Here is a 7249-nt window from a genome sequence, read left to right on the forward strand (position 1 = left end):
TGAACATGAATATGCTTTGTGAGTAGTTACGTTTGTTCCTGAGGACATGGGAGAAGTCTTGCTATTAGTAGTCATGTGAATTTGGTATTCGTTCGATATTTTGATGAGATGTATGTTGTCTCTCCTCTAGTGGTGTTATGTGAACGTCGACTACATGAAACTTCACCATTATTTGGGCCTAGAGGAAGGTATTGGGAAGTAATAAGTAGACGATGGGTTGCTAGAGTGACAGAAGCTTAAACCCTAGTTTATGCGTTGCTTCGTAAGGGGCTGATTTGGATCCATATGTTTCATGCTATGGTTAGGTTTACCTTAATACTTTTGTTGTAGTTGCGGATGCTTGCAATAGAGGTTAATCATAAGTGGGATGCTTGTCCAAGTAAGGACAACACCCAAGCACTGGTCCACACACATACCAAATTATCAAAGTACCGAACGAGAATTATATGAACGTGATGAAAACTAGCTTGATGATATTCCCATGTGTCCTCGGGAGCGCTTTACATCATATAAGAGTTTGTCCAGGCTTGTCCTTTGCTACAAAAAGGATTGGGCCACTTTGCTGCACTTTATTTACTTTTGTTACTTGTTACTCATTACAAATTATCCTATCACAAAACTATCCTTTACCTATTATTTCAGTGCTTGCAGAGAATACCTTGCTGAAAACCGCTTATCATTTCCTTCTGCTCCTCGTTGGGTTCGACACTCTTACTTATCGAAAGGACTATGATAGATACCCTACACTTGTGGGTCATCAAGACTCTTTTCTGGCGCCGTTGCCGGGGAGTGAAGCGCCTTTGGTAGGTGGAATTTGGTAAGGAAAAATTTATATAGTGTGCTGAAATTTACTGTCACTTGTTACTATGGAAAGTAATCTTCTGAGGGGCTTGTTCGGGGTATCTTCACCCTGACCAGTAGAGCAAAGAGTTGCTCCTCAACCTACTGAACCTACTGAAAATGAAAATGTCTGCTTTGAAATTCCTTCGGGTATGATAGAAAAACTGCTAGCTAATCCTTTTGCAGGAGACAGAACAGTGCATCCCGATGAGCACCTAATATATGTGGATGAAGTTTGTGGATTATTTAAGCTTGCAGGTGTACCCAGAGATGTTATTAAGAAGAAGGTCTTCCCTTTATCTTTGAAGTAAGATGCATTGACATGGTATAGGCTATGTGATGATACGGGGTCATGGAACTACAAACGATTGAAATTGGAATTTCATCAGAAGTTTTATCCTATGCATCTTGTTCATCGTGATCAAAATTATATATATATAATTTCTAGCCTCGCGAAGGAGAAAGCATCGCTCAAGCTTGGGGGAGGCTTAAATCAATGTTATGTTTATGCCCCAATCATGAGCTCTCAAGAGAAATGATTATTCAAAATTTATATGCTCGGCTTTCTGATAATAATCGCACCATGCTCGATACTTCTTGTGCTGGCTCTTTTATGACGAAGACTATTGAATTCAAATGGGATTTATTGGAAAGAATTAAATGCAACTCTGAAGATTGGGACCTCGACGAAGGTAAGGAGTCAGGTATGACACCTAAATTTGATTGTGTTAAATCTTTTATGGATACCGATGTTTTTCGTAAATTTAGCACTAAATATGGACTTGACTCTGAGATAGTAGCTTCCTTCTGTGAATCTTTTGCTACTCATGTTGATCTCCCTAGGGAGAAGTGGTTTAAATATCATCCTCCTATAGAAGTAAAAGTAGCTGCGCCTATTAAAGTTGAAGAAAAGACTATCACTTATAATGATCCTATTGTTCCTACTTCTTATGTTGAGAAACCACCTTTCCCTGTTAGGATAAAGGATCATGCTAAAGCTTCAACTGTGGTTCATAAAAGCAATATTAGAACTTATACACCTCCTGAGCAAGTTAAAGTTGAACCTAATATTGCTATTGTTAAAGATCTCTTGTCTGATAATATTGATGGGCATGTTATTTATTTCTGTGATGAAACTGCTAGAATTGCTAAACCTTGTGCTAAAGATAAACCTAGATCTTTGGTAGGCATGCCTGTTATTTCTGTTAAAATAGGAGATCATTGTTATCATGGCTTATGTGATATGGGTGCTAGTGCTAGCGCAATACCTATTGACTTATACAGAGAAATTATGCATGACATTGCACCCGCTGTGTTAGTAGATATTGATGTCACAATTAAACTTGGCAATAGAGATACTATTTCACCAATGGGAATTGTTAGAGATGTTGAAGTCTTGTGTGGGAAAACTAAATATCCTGCTGATTTTCTTGTTCTTGGTTCCCCACAAGATAGCTTTTGTCCCATTATATTTGGTAGACCGTTCTTGAACACTGTTAATGCTAAGATAGATTGCAAAAAAGATGTTGTTACTATTGGTTTAGGTGATATGTCTCATGAATTTAATTTCTCTAAATTTCATAGACAACACCATGAAGAGGAATTGCCTAGTAAAGATGAAATTATTGGTCTTGCTTCTATTTCCGTGCCTCCTAGTGATCCTTTAGAACAATATTTGCTAGGCCATGAAAATGATATCTTTATGAATGGAAGAAGGGAAATAGATGAAGTATTCTTTAAAAAGGAACCCAACCTGAAACACAATTTTCCTATTGAAATCCTAGGGGATCCTCCTCCACCCAAGGGTGATCCCATGTTTGAGCTTAAACCGTTACCTGATACTCTTAAATATGCTTATCTTGATGAGAAAAAGATATATCCTGTTATTATTAGTGCTAACCTTTCAGAGCATGAAGAAGAGAGATTATGGAAAACTCTGAAGAAGCACTGTGCTGCTATTGGATATACTCTTGATGATCTTAAGGGCATTAGTCCCACTCTGTGTCAACACAAAATAAATTTGGAGGAAGATGCCAAACCAGTTCATGATCATCAACGACGGCTGAATCCTAAGATGAAGGAAGTGGTAAGAAAGGAAATAGTAAAGCTTCTTGAGGCAAGTATAATTTATCCCGTTGCTGATAGTCAGTGTGTAAGTCCTGTCCATTGTGTCCCTAAGAAGGGAGGTATTACTGTCGTTCCTAATGATAAAGATGAGTTGATCCCGCAAAGAATTATTATAGGTTATAGGATGGTAATTGATTTCCGCAAATTAAATGAAGCTACTAAAAAAGATCATTACCCCTTACCTTTTATCGATCAAATGCTAGAAAGATTATCCAAAGATACACATATTTGCTTTCTAGATGGTTATCTGGTTTCTCTCAAATACCTGTGTCGGCCAATGATCAATCAAAGACTACTTTTAATTGCCCTTTTGGTACTTTTGCTTATAGACGTATGCCTTTTGGTTTATGCAATGCACCTGCTACCTTTCAAAGATGCATGATGGCTATATTCTCTGACTTTTGTGAAAAGATTTGTGAGGTTTTCATGGACGACTTTTCCGTCTATGGATCCTATTTTGATGATTGCTTAAGCAACCTTGATCGAGTTTTGCAGAGATGTGAAGAAACTAATCTTGTCTTGAATTGGGAAAGATCCACTTTATGGTTAATGAAGGTATTGTCTTGGGGCATAAAGTTTCTAAAAGAGGTATTGAGGTTGATAAAGCTAAGGTTGATGCTATTGAAAAGATGCCATGTCCCAAGGACATCAAAGGTATAAGAAGTTTCCTTGGTCACGCCGGTTTTTATAGGAGGTTCATTAAGGACTTCTCCAAAATCTCTCGGCCTCTGACTAATTTATTACAAAAAGATATACCATTTGTCTTTGATGATAATTGCGTAGAAGCATTTGAAATACTTAAGAAAGCATTAATCTCTGCACCTATTGGTCAGCCACCTGATTGGAATTTACCCTTTGAAATTATGTGTGATGCTAGTGATTATGCTGTAGGTGCTATTCTAGGGCAAAGAGTTGATAAGAAACTAAATGTTATTCAATATGCTAGTAAAACTCTAGACAATGCTCAGAGAAATTATGCTACTACTGAAAAAGAATTCTTAGCAGTTGTATTTGCTTGTGATAAGTTCAGACCTTATATTGTTGATTCTAAAGTAACTATTCACACTGATCATGCTACTATTAAATATCTCATGGAAAAGAAAGATGCTAAACCTAGACTTATTAGATGGGCTCTCTTGCTACAAGAATTTGATTTGCATATTATTGATAGAAAGGGAGCTGAGAACCCCGTTGCAGACAACTTGTCTAGGTTAGAAAATGTTCTTGATGACCCAGTACCTATTGATGATAGCTTTCCCGATGGACAATTAAATGTCATAAATTCTTCTCATACTGCTCCATGGTATGCTAATTATACTAATTACATTGTTGCTAAATTTATACCACCTAGTTTCACATACCAGCAAAAGAAAAAGTTCTTCTATGATTTGAGACATTACTTTTGGGATGACCCACACCTTTATAAAGGAGTAGATGATGTTATTAGACGTTGTGTACCTGAGCATGAACAGGAACAGATCCTACGCAAGTGTCACTCCGAGGCTTATGGAGGACACCACGCTGGAGATAGAACTGCACATAAGGTATTACAATCCGGTTTTTATTGGTCTACTCTCTTCAAGGATGCCCGTAAGTTTGTCTTATCTTGTGATGAATGTCAAAGAATAGGTAATATTAGTAGACGTCAAGAAATGCCTATGAATTATTCACTTGTTATTGAACCATTCGATGTATGGGGCTTTGATTATACGGGACCTTTTCCTGCCTCTAATGGATATACACATATTTCAGTTGCTGTTGATTATGTTACTAAGTGGGTAGAAGCTATTCCAACTAGTAGTGTTGATCATAACACCTCCATTAAGATTCTTAAAGAAGTTATTTTTCCAAGGTTTAGAGTTCCTAGATATATAATGACTGATGGTGGTTCACATTTTATTCATGGTGCTTTCCGTAAAATGCTTGCTAAATATGATGTTAATCATAGAATTGCATCTCCTTATCACTCGCAGTCTAGTGGTCAATTAGAATTGAGCAACAGAGAACTCAAATTAATTTTGCAAAAGACTATTAATAGATTTAGAAAGAATTGGTCCAAGAAACTTGATGATGCATTATGGGCCTATAGAATTGCATATAAAAATCCTATGGGTATGTCTCCGTATAAAATGGTCTATGGAAAAGCATGTCACTTACCTCTAGAACTAGAACATAAGGCATATTCGGCTATTAAAGAGATGATTTCAAACTTGCCGGTGAGAAGAGGTTATTTGATATTAGCTCACTTGATGAATGGAGAACCCAAGCCTATGAAAATGCCAAATTATTTAAAGAAAAGGTTAAAAGATGGCATGACAAAAGGATACAAAAGCGGGAGTTTAATGTAGGTGATTATGTATTGCTATACAAGTCTCGTTTAAGTTTTTTTGCAGGAAAACTTCTCTCTAAATGGGAAGGTCCTTACGTTGTCGAGGAGGTCTATCGTTCTGGTGCCATAAAAATCAACAACTTCGAAGGCACAAATCCGAAGGTGGTGAATGGTCAAAGAATTAAACATTATATCTCAGGTAATCCTATAAATGTTGAAACCAATGTTATTGAAACCGTAACCCTGAAGGAATACATAAGGACACTTTCCGGAATGTTCCAGACTCTGAAAAGGAATATGTATGTGGTACGGTAAGTAAACCGACTCCAAAACATTTCTAATGGCAATTTTCTTACGTTTTGGAATATTTAGGAAGATAGAAAAATAAGAAGCAGTCCGGGAAGGACACGAGGGCCCCACGAGGGTGGAGGGCGCGCCTTACCCCCTGGGAGCGCCCCCTACCTCGTGGGCACCTCATGTGCTCTCCGGACTTCATTTTCGTACACGACACGCATTTTGGTCGGTAAAAATTCATTATATAATCTCCCGAAGGTTTTGACCACCATATCACGCAAAAATCTCCTATCTTTGTTTCGAGCTGTTTTTCTGACAGATCCAGGTCGTCATGTCGTCTCCCTCCTCCTCCAACAATGATGGCAACGATGCTTGGCTAATGAAGATAGAGCTAAAGAGAGAAGAACCCATGGAGATCAACAAGGATGAAGGGATCAAGAAGGCCACGGAGGACCAAGTTCCGGCAACAGAAGACATCCTTCAACTTGATCACAATCTTCTTACCCCAACTGAGATCGAAGCTTTCAAGATGATTGAGTTAGCTCGTATACAAAATAAGTATCTCACACGTGAAAATATTTTGTTGAAGGAGCATATCATCGCACTCAAAGGCATTATCCGCAAGTTAGAAGACCTCTTACGCTCGGTGTGTGACTATCCATCATCAACAACTCCACCTTCTTCACCAACAAAGAAGAACTGAGTATCTGGTATGGGCACTCCCCTTGGCAACTGCCAAGCTTGGGGGAGTGCCCCGGTATTGTATCATCATCACTTTTATCTTTACCGTTTTTCCTAGTTTGATCCTTTTGGTAATATCTTGATCTAGTAGAATAAAAGTTTTTAGTATGATCTAGTCGTGAGTTTTGCTTTATGATCCTTCTATGTAATCGAGTCCGTGAGCTATATATAATAAAGATTAGTGTTGAGTCAAGGGCTTAATTATTTTGCCATGATCTTAAGTGAATAAAAGAAAAGAGAAAGAAATAAAAAGAAACAAAGAGATCATATGGATCTTATGGAGAGTAATGAGCTCACATAGAAAAATTATGATGAATAAAAGTTGTTGAGAGTTGACAAACATAGTTTTGGTCATCGTTTCAATTAATAGGAAGTAATAAAGAAATAGAGGTCTTCACATATAAATATACTATCTTGGACATCTTTTATGATTGTGAGCACTCATTAAAATATGACATGCTAAAGGGTTGACGTTGGACAAGGAAGACAACGTAATGGGTTATGTTTTCTTACATCTGAGATAAATTATATTGTCATGGATCATCCAACATGGTTGAGCTTGCCTTTCCCCCTCATGCTAGCCAAATTCTTTGCACCAAGTAGAGATACTACTTGTGCTTCCCAACACCCTTAAACCAGTTTTGCCATGAGAGTCCACCATATCTACCTATGGATTGAGTAAGATCCTTCAAGTAAGTTGTCACTGGTGCAAGCAATAAAAAAATTGCTCTCTAAATATGTATGATTGATTGGTGTGGAGGAAATAAGCTTTTATACGATCGTGTGATATGGAAGAAATAAAAGCGACAGACTGCATAATAAAGGTCCATATCACAAGTGGCAATATAAAGTGACGTTCTTTCGCATTAAGATTTTGTGCATCCAACCATAAAAGCGCATGACAACCTCTGCTTCCCT

This window comes from Triticum urartu, chromosome 4A (genome assembly GCF_056163025.1).
Source record: "Triticum urartu cultivar PI428250 chromosome 4A, HENAU_Tu73, whole genome shotgun sequence".
Taxonomy (NCBI): domain Eukaryota; kingdom Viridiplantae; phylum Streptophyta; class Magnoliopsida; order Poales; family Poaceae; genus Triticum; species Triticum urartu.